General features: G+C 42.8%; 1 long non-coding RNA gene across 1 annotated transcript; it reads right to left on the bottom strand.

Annotated features, from left to right (window-relative positions):
• Positions 1-4358: 4358 nt before the first annotated feature.
• Positions 4359-21752, bottom strand: LOC138752823 (uncharacterized). Its single transcript, XR_011350977.1, has 3 exons — positions 21586-21752; positions 11424-11586; positions 4359-4461 (listed from the first exon to the last, which is right to left on the bottom strand). It is a non-coding gene; the product is annotated as an uncharacterized lncRNA (long non-coding RNA).
• Positions 21753-23430: the final 1678 nt, after the last annotated feature.

Here is a 23430-nt window from a genome sequence, read left to right as displayed (position 1 = left end):
TTCAGTCTTAGGAAGATTGATCTTATAACCAGCAAATCTACTAAAATGAGAAAGTAATGACAGTATTTTTGGATAACTTGGGGTTGGAAATTAACAATAAAAGGATATCCACTTAAAGAGATGACCTATGTTCAGTAGTTCCACTAAACCAGTGGTTCTCAACCTTTTTCTTTACACTCCCATATCACTTTAAGTAACACCTATGCCATCAGTGCTCTGTGATTATTAAGGGATTGCTTAAGGTGGTATGGGAGTGCAAAGGGAAGGTTGAGAATCACTGCTCTAGAGCCAATTGTTACTGAAATATTTTGCTTGAGAAAAATTGTCAATGGCCCACTTCCTTTGGAGTTCTGAGTCAATTAGGTACAATTAAAACAGTGGTTTTCAAACTTTTTCTTTCCACCCACATGCCTCCTTAAGTAATCCCTTACTAATCACAGAGCACCTGTGGCATAGGGAATACTTAAAGTGGAATGTGAATGGAAAGAAAAAGGTTAAGGACCACTGCTCTAAACAAATCAGTAAAATCAGGATTAGCAAAGGGTTCTAGTACTAAGTCCAAAAGCAATGGGCTCAGAGGACAGCCTTGTCTCCTGCCTTGATGTAATTTATAAAAGCTTGGGTTGCTGGGAATTGGTACAAATTGAGGCCATTGAAGATGTATATAAAAATTTTATCCAATGTGTAAAAGCTGGGCCAAAATTAAATTTTACTCGGGTGGCAAATAAATATTACCATTGTACTCTATTGAACACTTTTTCAGCTTCTAAGGATAAAATACATTAATTAATATGTGTCAAAGGTGTTTCCATTATATTCAGTAATCTATGGATATTATAATAAGAATGACTATTTTTAATGAAATCTTTTTGATCCAAGTTTATTATACCTTGTAAGACATTCTCCAATTGATACACTAAAATGTTAGATAAAATCTTAACATTCACATTTAGTAAGGGGATTGGTCTGTAAGATGCACAATCCTCTGAGACTTTGCCCTTCTATTAAGATCACCAAAGTAGCTGCTTCATTAAAAGAAGGAGGTAATTTTCTATTTCAGAAAGAGTCATTTAATACCAGTTTAAATGTGGAAGTAAATGTTCAGAAAATGTTTTGTAAAACTCAACCGGATAACCATCTGACTCTGGAGCTTTACTTGATTGTAATGAAAATACTGTATTATGCAATTCTTCTTGTGAAATTGGAGCTTCTAGACATTCTTTATTTTCCTGGGAAATTATTGGTATGTTTCAATGGTTTAAAAACTCATTAATTCAATTGTGCTCGTTATTAAATTCAGAGGAATATAAATTAGTATAGAAATCTTTTAAAATATTATTTATTTTGGATTGATTGGTAGTGGTAGCACCATCAGGAAGATGTATCTTATTAATTTCCTTATTAGCTGACAAGGCTTCCAATTGGTTAGCCAACAGTTTTCCTGGACTTCTCTCCATGAATATAAAATTGCCCTTTATTTCTTAAAATCCGTTATTCAATTGGGTGTGTAGAAAGAAAGTCAAATTTAGATTTTAGTTCAGTTCTTCTTCTGAATAGTTCCAAGTCTCTATTTTGGGCAAGGTTTAAATCAATTTGCTTAATCTGATTAATTGAATCTAATCTTTCTTCCTTAGCCTTTTTGTTTTATTGGCTGCATAAGAAATAATTTGGCCACGTAGGTAGGCTATCATAATATCCCAGACCACTAAATTTGAAACATCTGGGGTTGAATTGACATCAAAGAAAAATTGAATTTGGTTCTCTAAAAAAGTTTTTAAAAACTTTATTATTAAATAATAGAGTATTAAGAAGCCATTGTTTTTAAATACTCAGAGTTTTTGGGAATTCCAAATGTAAATAAACTGGAGTGTGATCTGAGATGACTAAACTTTGATACTGACGAGCTTTAACCAAGGTAATTAACTGGTTGTCTATTAAAAAATGATCAATCCTGGTATAGGCTTTATGAATGGTTGAGAAAAAAGAGTAATCCCTAGAGATAGGATTCAAAGATCTCTATACCTCAGACACTCCCATATTACATAAGAAAGAGTGTATTGTTAAATTTGTTTTCAAGAGATTAATCTTTTTTTTTCGAAGAACCATCTAAAATTGTGTTCAAACCACAATTAAAATCTCCACCTAAAATTAGTGAGTATTTGGAAAGGTCGGGTAAAAGATCATAAACCATTTCAAAAAAATGTTGGATCATTCACATTTGGAGCATAAATATTGGCTAAAACCACCAGTTTATTCTGTAGTGTCCCAGTAAGAATAATATTTATCCATTGTACTATTATGCACTATAAATGGTACATTTTGTTGTATTAAAATGGAGATGCCCCTAGTTTTGGCTTCAGAAGTTGAGTGATAACATTGACCCTTCCATTTAAACATTGGTCTGTCTTTTGAATATGTGTTTCTTGGAAATATGTAATATCTGCCTTTACATGTTTATAATGCTTGAAAATCCTTCTCTGCTTTATGGGTCTGTCATTGTCAACGTAAGCCAAGGGCTCTTATCAGGTGCATATATCCCATAGCACCATCTGAATGACCTTCCTGTCTTCTCAGAATTTTGGGTTCTTGCATATCTTGAGACAAGCGTTGGATGCAAGTGGCAGTAATGGATAATGATTCAGACTTTCCAATCCCTGATTAATTGCAAAATGAAACTCCTGATTTGGGAGTGTCTGTAATATTCAAAATATGGTGTAGTGTAACATAATTATGAGAGTAATAGATCGGGTGAATGAATAGCCATTCGCCCGGAGGAGGGGAATCGGTAACCAGAGGTTTAAGGGGTAGGGAGACACTTAACAAGAATCTGAGGGGTAACATTTTTACACAGAGGGCGGGGGATATAGGAAACAGGCTGTCGGAGGAGGTGGTTGAGGCAGGTACTGTTGCAATGTATAAGAAATATTTGGACAGATACATGGATGGGATAGGTTTAGAAGGATATGGACCAAATGCTGGCAGGTGTTTAGGAGGTCTGATGGTGGAGAGGTAGCAGACTGGGAGATCACTTCATTGAGCATCCCGGCTCTGTCTGCCGCAATTGCTGGAATCTTCCAGTGGCTACCCATTTCAATTCCCCGCCCCATTCTCTCACCGATGTCTGCCTGTGGTCTCCTCCACTGGCAGACTGAGACCACCCTCAAGTTGGAGGAATAACACTTCATATTCCATCTGAGCACCCTTCAACCAGATGGCATTAACATTGACTTCTCCGTTTCTGTTAGCCACCTCCTCCCTCACCCAGGTCTCATTTCCTGTAGGTCTTTCTTTCTTCCTTTATCGCTCTGTCTCCTTTATCCCTGTTCTGCATTCACAGAGCCATCCAGCCCCTCCCCAAATCAATTCTCACCTTTCCTCTCTCCAAGCCTCTTATCTTTAACTCCTGTGGATGCTGCCAGTCCTGTTGAGTTCTTCCAGCGTTTCTGTGACTTTTGTCTCTAACTAAGATAGCCTATTCCATTGTTATACACCAGGCTCATTGAATTCATGGCATAAATTTAGAGGCTATGGCTTCCAGTTTTGAAATTATAAGAAAAAATAAAATGATTGGCTTCAGAATAGCCCTGATTCTCACTAACACCATTGCAGGTTTGACTGCTGTATGTAGTCATATACAAAGGATGCAATCAGAGATGCAAACTGAGGACAATAGCAGGTTGACCATTCTGAGCTTGGGTTTCAGTACTAGAACTTGGCTGAATGGTGCACAAACAACCTTGCATTCAATGTCACCAAAATTAAGGAGCTGATTGTTGACTTCAGGAAAAGCAAACCAGAGGTTTACAATCCAGTGATCATTGGGGGATCAGAGGTGGAGAGGGTGAGCAAATTTAAATTCTTGGGAGTCACTATTTCGGAGGATCTTTCCTGGATCCAACACACCAATGACACCATGACGAAAGCGCGTCAGCGCCTCTACTTCCTCAGGAGTTTGCAGAGGTACGGTATGACACCAGAAACCATGGCCAATTTCTACAAAGGTGTGGTGGAAAATGTGCTGATCGTCTGCATCACAGTCTGGTATGGGGACATCCTGAATGTAAGGCCCTCCAAAAGGTAATGGACACAGCCCAGGACATCCCACTATTGAATACATCTTCAGGGAACGCTTCAGCAGCAATCATAAAAGACCCTCACTACCCAGCACACGCTCTGTTCACGTTGCTACCATCAGGAAAAAGGTGTAGATGCCACAAGATTCGCACCATCAGGTTCAGGAACAGCTGCTACCCCTCTACCATCTGACTCCTCAACAACAAACTCAATCAGAGACTATTTAAGGACTCTTAGCACATTATTTGCGATTAAATATTTTTTTTCTGTATTGCAAAGTCAGTTTATTCATATTTCTTTCTTTATTTACATTTCTCTCTTTTGCATACCTTTCTTTTTCTTGAGTACAGTGTTTTACACTACTGATAAATCTATATTCCGCCTGGCCTGCAGGGAAAAGAATCTCAGGGTTAGATGTAGCAGTTAACGTAAAGCCTTTACAATAAATCTGAGTTTTGAACTTTGAATGACAGCAAAAGTTAAATTGCATGGTCCCGACTTTAAGTGAGATGCGCTACTGCTCCACTAGGTTTCAAAAATCACTTCACATCGCTCGGATCACAAATGTTCACATGCTGTTGATGTTAAGTGGCCCTTGATGTTTATTCTACTTTGTAGATTCATGTGCGAGAGAAAGGCTGTGCAATCATCCAAGAATTTAACAGAAAGAGCCATAAGGTTGAAACAGAACTTCTTTTCATTTCAACTTTCTTTGCAAGCATCTTTTGTGGATATTAGCAACCTCTTGCTTATTACTAAAATATTTAACAGATACCTATGTCATCTAACCACCACACTCATGCCTTCTTTAATATCTTAATCCCTTAATAAACGGTTTCTTGTCTAGCCACCTAAAAATGGAAAATGATAATCAAAAAAATCTTTGAAAAAAAGGCGAGTCAGCAGGAGTCACATTTGATCTCATTCTATGCTGGGTTAACTGATCTTTATGAAGGGTTCATTTCAGATGCCAATATTATCCAAGGCTGGGATGAGGGAAATGAATCTTTGCAATTCTCAAGTCTATTGTCAACTGATTGTACAAGTGTAACCTGATGAAACAGCGTTCTCCAGTCCTTGGTGCAAAACATGCAGACATACAACCTGACTTAACACACAGACAAACAACACATATGCAAGACAAGTATTTATCTATATAAATAAATAACATTTCACGAATATGAGAGTCACATTTCGATAGTGTGAGCAGCTCCTTTGGTCGTTCAGCATTCTCATTGTCCACGGGAAGAAGCTGTTCATCAGCCTGGTGGTGTTGGCTCTGATACTCCCATATCTCTTCCCCGATGGGAGACGCTGAAAGATGCTGTTTTCAGGATGGAAGGGGTCCTCATTGATTTTCCACATCCTCTTCAGACAACGATTATGGAAGATCACATTGATGGCGGGGAGGGAGACTCCAGTGATGCTCCTTGCTATTCTTACAGTCCCGTGGATTAACTTCTCTGCAGCAACTGTACCACACTGTGATGCAGCCGGCCAGGATGCTCTTGGTAGCGCTCCTATAGAAGGTTGACATAAGGGTGGCCGGTAGCCTTGCCTGCTTCAGTCTTCTCAGGAAGTGCAGTCACTGTTGCACCTTCCTGACAAGTGAAGAGATGTTGAGAGTTCTCAATAGGCCACTAGTTAAGTGAACTTCAAGGAACTTGGTGCTCTCCACTCTCTCTACTACAGAGATGTTGATGTGTGATGGAGGGTGGTCTTTCCCGCTCCTCCTGAAGACTCTGATCATCTCCTTCATCTTGTCCACATTTAGACTCGGGTTGTTACCCTTGTACCACTTTGCGAGATTTTCCACCTCTTCTCTGTAGTGCGACTCATCGTTATTGCTAATGAGGCCAATGACTGTTCTGTTATCTGCAAACTTGATGACTCTGTTGCAGCTGGATCTGGGCGATGCAGTTGTGGGTCAATTGCGTGAACAGGAGTAGCTGAGCACACAGCCCTGAGGTGCGCCAGTGCTCAGCGTGAATGTGCTTGACGTTTTGCTACTGACCTGGACAGACTGTGGTCTTTCCGTTAGGAAGTCCAGGATCTAGTTACAGAGAAGGGTGTGGAGTCCTTCTCCACCAGCCTCTGGGGGATGATCATATTGAATGCTGAGCTGAAATCCATGAACAGCAGCCTGGCCTATGAGGCATCATCTTCCAGGTGGGTCAGGAGGGAGTGAAGTGACAAGGCTATGGCATCGTCTGTGGAACGATTTCTTCTGCAGGCAAATTGAAATGTGTCCTGTGTCCCTGGGAGGTGTATTTTAATATGTTCCATCAAAGCATTTCATAATGGTGCCACAGAGCGGTAGTCCTGTTATTGTCGCCCTCCTGGGTTCTGGGATGTTGGTTGCTGTCTTGACCCTGTGGGAAGAATGGAGGGCAGCAGTGAAGTGCTAAAGATGCCCATGAAAATCTCCATTAATTAGTCTGCGCAGTCCTTCAGTTCGCTGTCTGGTTCTCCCACCTTGTGTGGCTTCACCTTGGATAGGGTTCTCCTCACCTCAGCTGTGGTTATGCAGGGGGTACGTTCATCAGGGGGACACGGAGCTTTCCTTGACGTCATCCTGTTCTTCTCATCACACCTTGCATAGAAGATGTTCATTATCTATCCAAACACACTGTGAAGCTTCAATCGCTAAGTATATTCAGACTGGATATTGATAATTTATCAGATATTAAGGAGAGTGGGAGATATGGGGTTAACAAGGAGAGAATTGCAAAGATAAAAGATCAGCCATGGAATGGTCCAGCAGGTATGTGGGCTGAATGGCCTACTTCTATTTCTTATATTATGATCTAAGGTTTTTGAAATAATGTACTGTGAACTGTATTTGAAAGTTTAAAGGGCACACTTCCCAATAATTGTTATCATTAGTTCTTCAGTCAGATTTATTGACTTGCAAAATGAATAAACCTTTAAAATTTATTGTTTAATTCCATCTTGAGGCAAATCCCTATTTATTGTTTGCTGGCTACACAAAGTTACTTTCTTTTAGCTGCACAAGGAAAATGTCTGTGGCCTTTCTCTTTGATGGCCAATGCAAATACTTCCAAGTACTTTCGGAAAGATAGGTCAGAGCCTCGGGCTGCTGTGCCCTGCTGGAGTAAAAGGAAAAATGTTGCAATGAGTGATCGTGACTGTTTCAGCTTGATAATGGAATGACACAGCTCAGAAGGAGACTATTTGACCTATTGTGTCAACTCTTTGAAGCCCTCCAATTAGTCCCACTCCTACTGCTCTTTGCCTGTGGCCCTAAAATCTCTTTTTCAACTATAAATCTACCGTATGAACTCATGTAATCATGGATCCCATGTGATAGTCAACTCACTTTTATGGCCCAAAATTTTTTAGCCCTGACTGTCTGCCCATCCGAGCTCCTGATGCCCCAGCCGCCTGCCCACTGGAGCTCCCAACACCCTGACAGTGGATCCTCGCCCCGGCTGCCCACCCCTCCTATCTCCCAATGCCCCAACACCCCAACCCACCAGAGCTCCTGATGCCCCTGACGCCCGCCCACTGGAGCTCCTGATGCCCCAACCATAGGCCATTGTCCTGGCCACCTGCCCATCAGAGCTCCTGATGCTTTGAATGACACAGGCCAAATATATGACCCTGTGTAAAAGTCCATCGCTCAAATTTGATCCAAAAAATTGGTCCCAAAAACTTGACTAATACATGAGAATATGATGTAATTTTTAAAAATGTTATCAAATGATCTGCATCCAACAGATACTGTGTATTGGCGACAACAAGAAGATTATGGCAACTACATGATTTTTAAAGTTAAAAATCAAACATATTTAATTTGAAATAATATGAATGCCTGGGAACACATGAGAGACTGCAGATGCTTGAATCTGAAATGAAAAACAATCTGCTGGAGATATTTAGGGGGTTGAGCACACTTCCCTTCTGACACCATCATTTTCACATTCCAAGGCCTTTCTAATCGTCTTAAATTTAACCCTAAAAACCTTCGATCTCTCATCTCCATTCATCCCCTGCACCATTGTTGCCCTGACAACAGTGTCTAATCCTGCCAGACGCTCCCATCACCATGACTATAGGCCATGACTGATTCATAATCCTCCAGCTAAAAGTTGCACTTGACTTTCCATTGTTGCCGGTTGCTGGCAGACCTACAATTCCAGGTTCCTGTCCAAAGTTCTTCAAGGTGCATTTCTCTCTCAAATCCATGTATATCTTTTCACAATTCCACATTGTTCATTTCATCAGATTCGAGAACAAAATGTTACAAGCCCAGAGGACCCCAAAACCCAGCAGCAAAACAAATGGTTACTTAAACAAAAGTTGCTTTTAAGGAAAATGGTATCACACTTTAACTTATCGCTATTGACTTAACTAACCTAGCTTAACCCCCTTCTAATTCTAAATGCACGTGTATGTAATATGTGTGTAAGTTCAGAAAAGTTATTTGATTCACAGTCCAATCTCACTTCTCATTCCTCCAAGTTCACTGGTTGCAGGCAATTCTTATAATGAGCACAGAATTTAACATTTATAAGTTCACCAGGCTTTGATGATTGAAAGGTAAATGGTTACCGCTCAGGAAGGTTCTTGTTGGTTTTCAGAGAGAGGTTTGTTGTTCCAGGGCATCCACAACTAATTCCTTTGTAATCAGCCACTTCAGTGTCTTGCTGATGAAACTTGTCCCCTTCAGGATTCTCCAGATGATAACCTCTTTCTTTCAGGTCAACATAGAGTGCCTTTTTGTTTCTTTTATTCCAAGTGAAACATTAGACAGCCAGTCCTCTCCTCTTGCATGAACCACAAGGGCTTTGACAAGGCTAAACTAAGCACTCACAACCTGTCTTCCAAATGGGGTTTTCCACAAGCTTTCAAGCTTGTCCTATTCTAGTCCCAGCTGCTGCTGCTGACTGTAAAATTACAGAACTGATCTCTGATCTCTCTCTCTCTCTCTCTCTCTCTCTCTCTCTCTCTCTCTCTCTCTCTCTCTCCTTTCTCTCCCTCTCTCAGAGAGAAAATCTGTTTGACTCTCTCTGCTTGTAGAACCACATGACCCTCTTAGAACAGCAAGTTGCCTTTCAGACAGAATGTGGCTCCAACAAGTTCTTTCATCTGTTGTCTTTTGTAAACAACAATCCATTAGTGAAGTCTCTTGGACACTCTCCAAAGCTTTTGCAAAGACTCTGGGGCCCTGACATGTCTAGCATTAGCAGAGCTCCAGTATTTTAAATAAGATCTATTTCAAAGTGTTTGTATGTGACCTACACTAACAAACCTGCCCCAATTTATCTCCCAAAAACATATCTATATCCTGTCACACTATTAAGGTGACAAAAAAAACTCTTTGGCCAACCTAGTAGAATTCTCCTTCTATCCACACCTTTGTTGACTGCCTAGCAAGTTTTGACAGAATTAACCATGCCATTGTCTCCAATAACGTTCCTGAAAAGGTGAAGTGAATAGCATTGCTATTACTTTCCTTTTGTCCCTGATCTACCTTATCAAGAGAATCTCGAATAATGGTTGTCTTCAAGTTCATGTTCAAATTTATTAATCATCCAATTGCTCAAGTACAACCCAACAAAACAGCGTTCTCCGGTCCTTGGTGTAAAACACACAGACACACAGCCAGACACATACAGATGAGCAATACACGCGCAGGACAAACATACATATAATAATAAATAAATATTGTTTAATAAATATTAGTGTCTCAGATGGTTAGTGCGAGCAGTTCATTCAGTCGTTCAGTACTCTCACTGGCCGTGGGAAGAAACTGTTTCTCATCCTGGTGGTGCTGGATCTGATATTCCTGTATCTCTTTCCCAACAAGAGCAGCTGAAAGATGATGTGCGTGGAGAGGAAGGGGTCCTCAACGAGTTTGCGTGCCCTCTTCAGACAACAATCCTGGTAAATCAGGTTGATGGGGTGGGGGGGGGGGGGGGGAGGGAGACTCCTTCTGCCACTCTTGTGGTCCTGTGGATTGACCTCTGATCCATTTCTCTGCAGTAGCCGTACTAATTGTTCAGTTCTTGATGAGCTGAAGTGTCTTCTGATTTAATGGTGGTGAGGTCACCACAATAGCCTTTGATCTCCTTTCCTGAACTCAATTCCATTCCCTGCTTGGCCAGATTGCTGTGTACAGCAGTTTTTGATGGCACTGCCCAAGAACATTGAATATAGAATGGTGCAACACAGGACAAGTCCTGTTGCCCACTATACCCAAACTGAAGTAAACTAAATCTCTGCTGTTTGCACATCCTTCTATTCTCCACATATTTCCCGAAACCTCTGAAGGATAGCCATCCTATCTCCTTCCATCACCTCCACTGGCAGCCCATTCCAAGCACCTACCACTCTGCATGTAAAATACTTGCCCTGCACATCTCTTTTAAACTCCCTCCCCACCCTTACTTTCAATGCACATCCTTTTGTATGTGACATCTTCACCCTGGGGAAAAAACTATTTGAGGAGTTATCCATCAGGGACTTCTGACCACTTGCACAATCATACATCCTTGCTTAATCCGTCTGATGCTGTGCTCTAAGGTTCCCCAGATCAGGCTCAATCGTCAACAAACTCTCCTGTTTGCAAGCCCGACCCTGCTACCCCCTTCACTCTGTGGCTCCCAAATTGGTTGGCGGATCTTTAAACAGCATGGCTTCAAATCTCTTCAACCAATCAGTCTCCACTCCATCAAGGACATCCACAAGAGATGGCATCTTAAGAAAGCAGCCTCTATCCTCAAGAACCCCTAGGCCATGCCCTCTTCACAATGCCTCCATCGGGAAAGAGGTGCAGGAGAATGAAGACAAGCCCCCAGTGGCACAAGGACAGTTTTTAATTTTAATGTAGCCCTTATGGCCCATGAATCCATGCCGCCCAATTACATCCTTGGTACACCCAGAGAAAACTCATGCAGACACGGGAATTACATACAAACTCCTAACAGACAGCATGGGATTTGAACCCCCTTCCCAATTGTTGGCACTGTAACAGTGATGTGCTGACCACGGTTGGCATAGCTGTTAGCGTAAAGCCTTTAGAGCACCAGCGATCGTAACCCTAGTTTGAATTCCGCACTGTATGTAAGGAGGTCACACGTTCTCGCTGTATCTGTGTGGGTTTCCCCCAGGGGCTCCAGTTTCCACCCACCAATGAAAACGTACTGGGGATATAGGAAAATAAAGTCAGAGCTAGTGGAAAGGAGGCGGGGATAGGGGAAGAGGAGAGATGGGGTGGAGGCGGGTGCGGGCCAGAGGAAACAGGAGTAGTCGATGTTAATGCCATCTGCTTGGAGCGTGCCCAGGTGGAATGCAAGTTCATAGTACTTTTTGTTGCCTCTTACCTTGTTGGTGTGATCCTTCTCTGTGATCAGTAAAGGCTCAAATTACCGAAAATTCAAGTTGGTAACATGAGCTGTTGACTTTGTTCTCCCTTCTCTGCCACTTCATGACCTTCTGTTCAGCATTTTTTTTTTTAACCGATTCCCAGCAGCTGCCTTTTATGTGCTTTTAAAGTCAAGTGACAAAGAAAATCCTATGATATGAGAGTTTATTGTCATACACATAAGTGCCATGTAGAGATGCACCGAAATTCCTATTTGTGGCAGCCACATTGGTATGTAAGATACACTGGGTGCAATACTATACATTAAACGCCAATACCCCTGAGCCTAAAGTCCTGCAAAAGCTAGTGGACACAGCCCAAGACATTACAGGCAAACCCCTCCCCACCATTGAGAACATCTACAGGGAATGCTGCCTTCTGAGAGCAGCAGCGATCATCCATGATCCACACCACCCAGCCCACGCTCTATTCTCGCTGCTGCCATTAGGAAAGAGTTATAGGTGCCACAAGACCCACACCACCAGGTTCAGAAAGGGCTGCTATCCCTCCGCCGTCAGTCCCCTCAATAACAAACTCAGTCAGGAACTCATTTAGTGCAAAAGTAAGAGTCCTTAAATTTCAGATTTCAGGTGAATTGTCAGAGAACATTTACATGACATCACATACAAGCCTGAAAAATGAATCTGAAATCTGAAATCTCAATTACCATAATGCACTATTACAGGAAAGAGATAATAAATATAAAAGAATAGATGAATAAACATTTACTATTGCAGCAAGTGCAAAAAAAAACATTTCAATCACAACTAGATCTTTGGGTGTTCCTGAAGTAATTTATGGTTAGTGTTGGTCAGAGTCTAATAGCAATTGGAGAAACACTTTTCTAGATCCTGGAAGTGCTGGACTATTGGCTTCTGGATCTTTTGCCTGAACTTAGCAGTGAGAAGCATTTGTGTTCAGGGTGATTGCATGGATGCCTGGAATGCCTTCCCAGGGGTGGTGGTGGAGGCTGAAACATTAGGGGCATTTAAGAGATATTTGGACAGGCACACGGATGGAAGAAAAGTAGAGGGTTACAAGGTTGGAAGGATTTAATTTTTGTGGGGGGGAGTAATATATACTGTAGGTCGACACAAAGGGTCTGTCCTGTGCTGTAATGTTCTATGTTCTATGATTGGGATTGTGGCGGCACACATCTCTGCGAGCGAACCGGCCCCGATTGTACCGCCGCGCTGGCTGGGCAGCTGCAGAAGATGGCGCCATCAGGGCTCACTCACTGCCTTGCGGCTTAGGCCACTGCTCGCGCCCCAGGCCACGTGATGATGTCACCGCTGCATGGGGCGGGACTCCCGTTGGCCTTAAAGGGGCGCGCGCGAAATTCAAATAAACAGTTCTACTGGAAACCCCACCGAGTCTAGTGGTGTTTTCTGTGTGTAGCAGCCGCTACAGGATCCTTTATGACAGTGATTCTCAACCCTTTTCTTTCCACTCACATACCACTTTAAGTATTTCTTATGCCATAGGTGCTCTGTGATTAGTAAGGGATTGCTTAATGTGGGATGTGGGTGGAATTAATCATACCTATTTGACTCTTTATGTGCTTGGTCTCATAACACCAAAGGAAGCAAAATATTTCAGTAAAAATTTTGGTCTAGAACAGTGATTCTCAACTTTCTCTTAAGTAACCCCTTACTAATCACAGAGCATTGATGGCATAGGGATTACTTAGAGTGGTATGTGAGTGGAAAGGAAAAGGTTGAGAACCACTGCTTTATGACATCCGCTGCTTCCTTGAGGCGGCCTGTCGCCGCCCACGTTGGACTTGGCTAGATCTGCAACATTCTGCAGCCATTTGCGTTCCAGGGTATTCGAGTTCCCAAACAAATGCAAAGTAGAATATTGCAGATGTTAAAACTTGGAAATAAAAAAAGGGATGCTCTGGAAATACTCAGAGGTTAGGGTGAGGAGTAAGAAAAACTGAGTGTTTCTTGGTCACAACCTTCCTTCAAAAATTTCAGGCTTTCTGTTCTAATTAAAAACATTCCACATAAAAATTCCATGATCATTTCCTAACTGGAGAGCCATGGTAGTGGATGATTGCTTCTCATACTGGAAGTCAGTGACTAGTGGTGTGCCTAAGGGATCAGTGCTGGGACCATTGCTGTTTGTCATCGATCAGTGATCTGGATGATAATGTGGTCAATTGGATCAGCAAGTTTGCAGGTGACGCAAAGTTTGGAGGTGTTGTGAACAGCAAGGAAGGCTTTCAAAGCTTGCAGAGGGATCTGGACCAACTGGAAAAATGGGCTGAAAAATGGCAGATGGAATTTAATGCAGACAAGTGTGAGGTGTTGCATTTTGGAAGGACAAAACAAGAAAGGACGAGCAGTGTGCCTCAGGGATCGGGTTGGGTCCTTTGTTGTTCGTCAATTGTATTCATGATTTGGATGACGGGGAGGTAAATTGAGTGAGTAAATATGTGGACGATATAAAAATAGGGAGAGTTGTGGATAGTGAGGAGGGGTTTCATGGACTGCAGAAGGATTTGGACTGTTCGGAGAGGTGGGCTGAAAGGTGGCAGATGGCGTTTAATGTAGATAAGTGTGAGGTGCTTCATTGTGGGAGGAATAACCAAAATAGGCATATGCAGTGAAGGGGAGGGCATTGAGGAATGCAGAGGAACAGAGGGATCTTGGAATAACGGTTCAACATTCCTTGAAAGTGGATTCTCGTGTAGATAGGGTGGTGAAGAAGGCTTTTGGTATGCAGGCCTTTATAAATCATAGCATAGAATATAGGAACTGGGAGGTGATGTTAAGACTGTTTAAGACTTTGGTGAGGCTACGTTTGGAGTATTGTGTGCAATTCTGGTCTCCAATTTATAGGAAGGATATCAATATGGTAGAGAGGGTGCAGAGAAGATTTACTAAAATGTTGCAGTATCTAGAATACAGAGAAAGATTGAGTAGACTGGGTCTTTATTCATTGGAGCAAAGAAGGTTGATGGAGGGATTTTATAGAGGTATATAAAATTATATGGGGAATAAATAGAGTAGATGTGAAAAGGCTCTTCACCCTTGAGGATAGGAGAGATTGGGACGAGGGGGCATGTTAAGGGTTAGGGGGAAAAACTTTAGAAGTAACATAAGAGGAAGCTTCTTCACTCAGAGAGGGGTGGCTGAGTGGACTGACCTTCTGGAAGAGGTGGTTGTAGCAAGGTCAATGTTATCATTTAAGAGGAGGTTGGATGAGTACATGGATGTGAAGGTTATGGACAAGGAACAGGTAGGTGGTACTAGTAGAGTTCCACTTAAATTAGTATGGACTAAAAGGGCCGAGATGGCCTGCTTCAGTACTGTAATTTGTATATGGTTATAAATCATAAACTGACCTACAATATTTTCTTCCAAAGAGGATGAATTTAATTAACCAACATGGTACTTCAGACCCTTGCCCACTCAGTATATATCTCCGTGGACTCTCTGCATCCTCTACACAATGGTTAGTGTGGGGGTTAAGTGCGACACTATTGCAGAATCAACCATATAACCATATAACCATATAGCCATTTACGGAGCGGAAACAGGCCATGTTGGCCTTTCGAGTCCACACCAGTTCACTAGAACAACTCCCTTCTGTGTGTTTGAATAAAGAATCAGTTCTCTGGTATTTGGTAATCTCCCCTGGGATTTCCCCACTTTATAATTTTTTAGCATAGTTTGAATGTTTAACCTATATCTTTTCTTTAATTCCTTTTTTTGCCCTTTGATTTTATTTCAGTGTTAAATATAATAAAGGGAAAGGGCTGCAATTTTTTCTTTGCTTTTTCTCCTTTTTTTCCTCTTTTTGTGTTTAAATATAATATACTACAGAATATGATTTATGGATGTGTTTTTCAATTTATATATCTTTACTTGTGTAGAGCTCGTCGAAAGAATCAAAGACTTGTTGATCCATACCAAGGCTTTTATTAGCAAAAGACAGGAGCTCTTAACAGGTGCCCGACCAGTCCGGAATGATCCGACCTGGCTAGGGACACAACCCTTTAAGACCCAGACAGTAGGCGTGGCTAAGGTCTCAGCCAATCGCTGTAAGCACAGTCTAGATACTGTAACTATATACACTATATACATTGGTGATAGATCTGTACTATCACAACTTGTCTTAATATACTGAATGTACTTCATAATGGGTTTTCATTATATTTTTAAATTTCTTGTTTAAAATGAATAAAAATAATTTAAAAAGCATAAAGGGGAGAGGTAAAGGGCAGATCATGACTGGCACTGTCTGTAAGGAGTTTGTAGTTCTTCCCAAATCTGAGTGGGTTTTGCCCAGGTGCTCTTGCTTCCTCCAACCCTCCAAAACCTATGGGGTTGTATGTTTAGTGGTGAAATTGGGCTGCACAGGTCTCAATGGCTAGAAACGGCTTCTACTGTGTTGCGAGTAAAATAACATTTTAATTTTCAAAATGTATTTTTCCACTCAATTTAGTGTCATTGACAAATGTAGACATGTTACACTTAGTCCTTCTTCCAAATTGTTAAGGCCTATCGTGAACAGATGCGGGCCCAGCATTGATCCCAGAGGCACTCTTCTCACCAGTGATTGTAATTCAGAGAAATGTCCATTTATCCCAACTCTCTGCCTTCCATTGGTTAACTCCCAATTCCATACATCCTCATCTTATGGATACGACCAGCATCATGAGGGGGTGTGGACCACACTGGATGGCACTATCAGAGGGGTGACACCAAAATGACTGTCTATAAAGTTTTTGTGTGGTGTTTCAGGAGAAATTTATTATTTTTTATAAAAATATCTCTGTAGTTAGTTACAACAACAAAAATGTTTTTGTATAAGCCCATCTGACATGTATCAATATACCTACAAGGCTACAGCTCGATGCTAATTTACTTTTTGAACCTTCTAAAGCACTCCAGTCAGAGCTGTCATTATTACCCAATTACAATGATGCTTCGAATCACGTGATTTCATCTCTACGCGCCACAAGCATGCGCTGTTGTTTTTGTTGCTGCTGGTGTTTTTATAGTCGCTGCTCTGGTCAAATTTTCTGGTGTTTTAGCTGCAATGTTGTGGTAATTAGTATTTGTGAACCTACATCAATAATTATTTTGAGAATGAAGTAGTATGATGTTGTAATTGAAAGGTGTACATTTAATTTTGCGAGCTGTTTATCTCACTACTATTGCCGTTGCATTCAGCGATCTACGGGAATTACCATTTACGAGTAACATTAGTACAAAAAACATTACTCAGGATTCTGTATGGTCTAGTACGGGAGGGGGTCGATGGGGGGGGGGGGGGAGGAGGAGACGGTGACACCGTGAGTTACCGCACTGAGTGACACCAACACTCGTGACACCACTGACGGATACGTCTTTTATTCAGCACCTTATTGAACGCCTTCTGAAATTTTACATCCACCTGCTCCCCTCTATCCACTGCAGTCATTATATCCTAGAACTCCAGTAAATTTGCCAAACAAAACCTTTCTTTCCTGGATCCATGTTGTATGTGCCTGGTAGAATAATTTCTATCCAGGTGTCTTGCTGTTTCTTCCCTAATAATTGCTTCAAACATTTTCCCACCTGCAAATATTAAGCTTACTGTCCGATAGCTACTTGCCTTTTACCAGTATCCTTTTTTAAATATTTATGCCTTTCAATCTGCCTATATATATTTATTAGGTCCTGCAACAGCTGAGAGATGCCAGCATGGTCCACATCTACAAGAGGAAAGGCAACCGCCAGTCTCGCGACAACCACCGAGGCATTTCCCTCTTGTCCATTGCGGGGAAGATTTTGGCCTGTGTCCTGCTCAACCGCCTTGTCCAACATCTTGAGGAAGGTCTGCTCCCAGAAAGTCAGTGCAGCTTTCGTGCTGAATGTGGGACCGCGACCATGGTTTTTGGTGTGCATCAACTCCAGGATAAATGCCAGGAGCAACACAGTGACGTCTTCATGACCTTTGTCAATCTAATCAAGGCTTTCAATACGGTCAGCAGAGAAGGCTTGTGGAAGATCATGGAGAAGTTTGGCTGTCCCATCAAGTTCATCACAATCATCCGGCAGTTCCACGATGGTGAAAGTTCTGGATGACGGCGACGAATCGGTGGCTTTCCCAGTAGCTTCAAACAAGGCTGCGTTCTCGCCCCGACTCTGTTCAGTATGGTATTCTCTGCCATGCTGACATATGCCTTCTGTAACTACGAAGAAGGAATCCCCATCAGGTATAGGACTGATGGCAGGTTGTTCCACCTCAGGCACCTGCAGGCAGTTACAAAGGTGCAGGAGACTGTCATCAGAGACTTCTTGTTTGTTTATGACTGCGCACTCAATGCCAGCACAGAGCAGAAGATGCAGCGTGAAATACACTGTTTCTCACAAACCTGCGACAACTTTGGTCTCACTATAAGCACCTAAAAGACTGAAGTTATGTACCAGCCTGCCCCAGGAAAGCCATGCCAGAAGCCACGCATCACGGTAAAGGGCTAGAACCTCCAGGCAGTCGACAACTTCACCTACCTGGGCAGCATATTCTCTCATGCAGTGAACATAGATGCTGAGGTCAACAACAGGATAGCCAAAGCCAGCGCCACCTTTGGGAGACTCCGTGAGAATGTCTGGGAGCTTAACCTTACCACTAAGCTGAAGGTCTACTGTGCAGTGATCCTTACCACCCTCCTTTACGCTAGCGAGACCTGGACTGTCTACAGCAGACACGCCAAACAGTTCAATCACTTTCACCTGAGCTGTCTCAGCAGACTCCTCCACATCAGGTGACAGGACAAAGTCCCCAACACGGAAATCCTGGAATGAGCTGGGCTCTGCAGCATCTACACCCTCCTGCTGAAAGCCCAAGCCTGGTGGGCTGGACATGTGGTCAGAATGCCAGACAGCCGATTGCCTAAGCAGCTGCTTTATGGAGAACTGTGTCAGGGCAAGCGCTCAGTCGGGGGGGGTGGGGGGGCAGAAGAAACATTACAAAGTGTCCTTCAAAGGCCTGACATCAACACGTGGGAGACCTTTGCCCTCAACCGTCCAGCTTGGCGCAGCAAGTTCACCACAGGAGCCCGTGCAGCTGAAGTCAGACGCATCATCGAGGCACAATGAAAGCGTGCTGTGTTCAAGGCCTGAGCAGCATCCACTGCCACCACAGCACCCACCCACTTGTGTCCCACATGTGGGCGAGCCTTCAGGGCCTGGATTGGCCTCACCAGTCACTTCCGGACCAATCTCCCATTTGAGTTTGAAGTCATGGCCATCTTCTACTATGAAGGACAAACGACAACAACATATATTTATTTATGACTCTAGGACTCTAAGGATTTGGCTTGAATAAAGTGCATTCTGCTGCAGTTATTAGAATTCCTTAAAGGAAGATTTGATTATTAATTTGCACATTTCTCTGACTGACTGTTGGAAGTTCTTAAAATGAGTATTTACATTGAATACTTGTTGAAAGTGTGAAATATATTATATATGACCCATGAAATCACAGTTAGCAAGGTTAGTGTGGAGGTTAGCACAATGCCAGTGATCTGGGTTCAAATCAGTCTTTAATGAGTTTGTACATTCTCCTCATGACAATGTGGGTTTTCTTCGAGGTGCTCTGGTTTCTTCCCACGTTTCAAAGATGTACGGGGTTAATAATTGGGCAGTGCAGCCTCGTGAGCCGGAAGGACCTGATACCGTGCGATATTTTAAAATATAAAATAAGAACAAACTCCAAATTGCTGGTTGAACATTCAAGAAGAAATGCATTGTGCATGACAAACTGTGCATGAAGGAGCAACCATTGCTACCCCATTACAGCTGCTGTTGGCACAACACAGCATAAAATAACCTTCTTAAGTTTGCCACATCATCAATAATCTAAACTAAGACTTGCCTTGTAGTTGTTTACCTGGCCTCAGGGCTCACACGGCAGCTGTGATAGTGTAAGCAAGGGTGGAGAGGAGGAGAGGTTATTAGGTTACAAGGATACAATATCAGGAAATTGATTGCATTCTTCAGACGGAAATCTCAAGGTGCAGCCAGCAACCCGAACTTGCTGGTCACACACTCCATTCTCCGGCACATTTGCGTGACCTGCTGGGTTTCTCCAGCATGTTGGTGTAGCCAACCATTTTACTTCCACACATCAATCCCACACCAGCACATCCATTCATGACCTCATGCCCTGCCAAACTGAGGCTACTGGAAGAACAACACCCAATATTCTGTCTGGGCTATCTCCATCCAGATGGCATTAACATCAGTTTCTCTATGTTCCATTAAACCCTCCCATCTCTCTTTTTCTGTTTCCCTACCCCTATGTTCCCTTTTCTCCAGCTCCCATCCCTTTCCTTTCTTTCTCCTATCAGAGAGCTACCCTCTCCTTCCATCACTTCTCAGCTTCTTTCTCGTCTACCCTTCCACCTGTATCCACTTATGTTATCCTGTGGTCCTCAACCTCCCCCTTCTTTCTTTTCTCCTCTTTTCCCCTCCACCCCCTTCCCTTCCACCATTTTATTTGGGTGCCTGCCTGTTATACTTATACCCATGGAAAGGCCCAGGCCCAAAATGCTGGTTACATGCTACAGCTATAGCACAACCTGCTGAGTATCTCCAGCATGTTTGTGTGCAATGATTGTGGAAGCTGTTTCCAGAGAGGAGGCCAACCCCCAGCTGATTGGCCCAGCCGTGTGCAATGCATGGCCTTCCTAACTGTACAGGGCTACTAACAACTTTGACAGACTCACTGGTTGTTACAGTGAGAGTTCCTATACCTGAACAACACTTGGCCCGTTCAGCAACTTCGGTGGTGTTCATGCCCTTTATGTAACAACCTCTTCATTCCTCTAGTTCCATGTGGAAAATTGCTCAGCGGGACAAAATAATTGAACGTTATTTCTCCTGAGCCCAGGATTCTGGCATATGACCTGCAGAAATATGGGTCTGAGGCTAAAACTCTCTATAGCCTAAGCCCAGGGCACTCTTTGTTCTGAGATTTGGACATGCTACCAGGTCTAGTGTAGCATGGGCCCAAGGCCAGGATGCTTGGGAGTAAGCGCAGGATTTCTGAGCCTCGGTGGCCAAGACTAGAGAAAGACTATATAGGATGGATGCACTCAAATAGTATCCATGGAGCAAGAAACAGAGATGACATTACACATCCGTGATCCTGCACCAGAACTCAGGATTAAGGAGTTAAACAAGAAAATCTGCTGACACTAGGGTCGAGTGCACTACACAAATGTACTGGAGAAACTCATCAGGTCGCACAAGCATCTCTAGGAAGTAAAGGGTAACCAACGTTCTGGGGCAGTTTCCTGACAAAGTTGCCCAGGCCTGGAACGTTGGTTACCCTTTACTTCCCAAGGATCCCGTGTGACCTGCTGAGTTTCACCACCACGTTTATGTATCTTAATGTGTTTCTTGCTTGCTGTAGCTACACAGGTATACAATATAAAGCACATCAATGAATAATAAGGACATTACATTCACACAGTGTGTCATGAGAGAGGTACAAAATAATGTAAGAGGGTAGATAAATATTCACAGTTGCAATAGTACTGTGGTGATATGTTTATTCCATTGTATATAGTTATTGACAACTACTGTATATATGGAGTAGGCCCACCCACTGATGAGTCCTCCTCCCCCCCATGGTGCTGGGCCATAAAGGTCGAGCCACCTCTCCCTTCCCTCCATTCCTATACCTGGATCCGGGCCAGCAAGGTTCTTCTGTGTATTAAAGCCTATCATTCCCTCAGCCTAGTCTCTGTGGTTACTGGTAGTGCAACAGCGCAGATGGATCTGTTGGTGGTCCTGGAGAAGTGTCATGTTTGGGCCAACTTGATGCTTTTTTTTTTCCCAGGAGCACAAGGGAGAGGGTCCTGTCTGGCTGCATCATTGTGTGGCACGTCAGTTGCTGATCACGGGACTGAGTCAATAATGAGGATTATCAAAATGGCTGAGGAGATCACTGGGGTCTCCCTTTCCTCCATTGACAACGTTCACCGGGAACTTTGCTTAAATAGAGCTCAAAGAATTATAGAAGGTGTGATCATTATGTGCTGATTGTTGCGTGTGTGAATAGGATCAGATTCTGCAGAAGAAGAAGGATTAAACTGCCAGTCGCTTTCTGCCCACCTGTCTTAATCCAAAAGGGAGACGATGTTTCCTCTCATGTTGGACGTTCATTGCCTTTCCATGGTGACTGCCTGATCCAGGCTTGAGAAATTGCTCAATGAGAACCAAATGGAACCGACTTGCCACAATGTGCAGCGTACAAGACTGTCCAGGGCAACTGCGGCAATCAAATGCTTTGTTTCAAACATCCACAACATTCCGGCAATTCTAATTTGATTGTTGGTCCAGCCCGTTCACAATGATCTTGGAATTGTCTCAATGGAACACAATGTGTAGTCTGTCCACCCCTAATATTGCCTTATCATCTCTGATCAATGGAACATAGGGAAGATGAGGTTATTTCCTCAAGGCAATTATTTCCATCTGTTTCAGTTTTAAACATGCAGTCAATAAAAAAATAGTTTAAGAATGACTTAATAAAATTATTGCAGGGTTTACAGGTAACCTCTTTCAATGCAGAAGTAAAGATTTGCATCGAGGCTGTTAACTGTACATCATATGCATTGTTGCTCTCATATACACACTACTATTTTGGAAAAAGATGCTTCATTAACCAAGCAAACCTGCATTCACCATCATGGGAGAGAGATATTCAGTCAGTACTAATGGGAGCCTACAGGAAAGTGTCCATGGCAGTGGACCATTGAGGGGCTCAGCAGCTGAAGGACCCGCGCAGGCTGCGAGCTGCTGGCGACTTGAGGCTGAAGGGCTCACATGGGCTGCAGCGTGTTGTAGACTTGCGGTCCAAGGACCCACACAGGCCACAGGCTGCTGGAGACTGGCTCGTGGGAACCAGGTATCGGATTTGCGATTCAAGAGGGTGCTGAGAGCAAGAAGGTCTCTCGAAGGGCCCCTTGGGCACTGAAAGTTTCCTGGTTTGGATCTGGAGCTCGGGTTGCCGATGGTTTATGAGGACTGCAGGAGCACTGAAGGCAAATCCACAATCAGTAACTCTGAAGGGACTCTCTTTTCCCTCTTTTTCTCTTGTTAATGGGCTGCCGAGCAATGCTAATGGCAACTGTTTGCCTTACGGCAAAGTATATCATGCATATTACATTTTTACGTATAGTTGCATGACAATAAACCCTATAAAGTGCCCAGATAGGGAAGCTTTAGAGGCAATGTGGAGAATATATGAACTGGCTTATCTTAGCCAACTGAAAAAGTAGACGTCGGAAAGTAATTCCATTCCCCAGGAGAGATCCTCGTGAAGACCTGGAGAGAATTTGATTTCAAAGCAGCTAGAAGAGAAACGGGACCATTTGTTTTCAATTCAGTGAAAATGAGTGGATAGCCTCAATTTTTTTTCCTCGCAGTGAAATATAACTCATCTCAGCTGGCTGTATGGCAAGATCAAATGACAGACAATTTTGCTTGAAGCCCTGGGTGTCCTTCTGGCAGCCACAAACTTGGAACATCCTTAAAAATTCGTTTTTCATTTGGATGGAAGCAGACTACTTACCAAACAAACCTTATCATTGCCAGATGTTAGCTTGCAGGCTTCCCTATACAACCAGACACTCAAGCAACAACAAAATAACAGATAAATGCTTGTTTTGATACACTGTATCGCTAAAAGTTTCATTGCATTTATATTCCTCGAGACAGCGAGCCTCTTGGTTTGACAATGGTTTGATTTGAAGGAAGTTATTTCAAGCCAAAATTGCCTGACTCAAAAAAATCTGTGTCCCAACATTTAAGTCTGTCTAAATTGCAGTCTGCTCCCACATTATCATGGAAGATCAGCTCAGTTTTTCCAACATTTTCTGGTTTTAATTTGAAGTTTCCAACATCAACAGTATCTTTAGTTTGACCCAGCAATAGCGTTGTTTTTTTTTTCCCCTG

The sequence above is a fragment of the Narcine bancroftii genome, chromosome 2 (assembly GCF_036971445.1).
Source record: "Narcine bancroftii isolate sNarBan1 chromosome 2, sNarBan1.hap1, whole genome shotgun sequence".
NCBI lineage: Eukaryota > Metazoa > Chordata > Chondrichthyes > Torpediniformes > Narcinidae > Narcine > Narcine bancroftii.
This window is presented reverse-complemented; position numbering and strand designations above follow the sequence as displayed.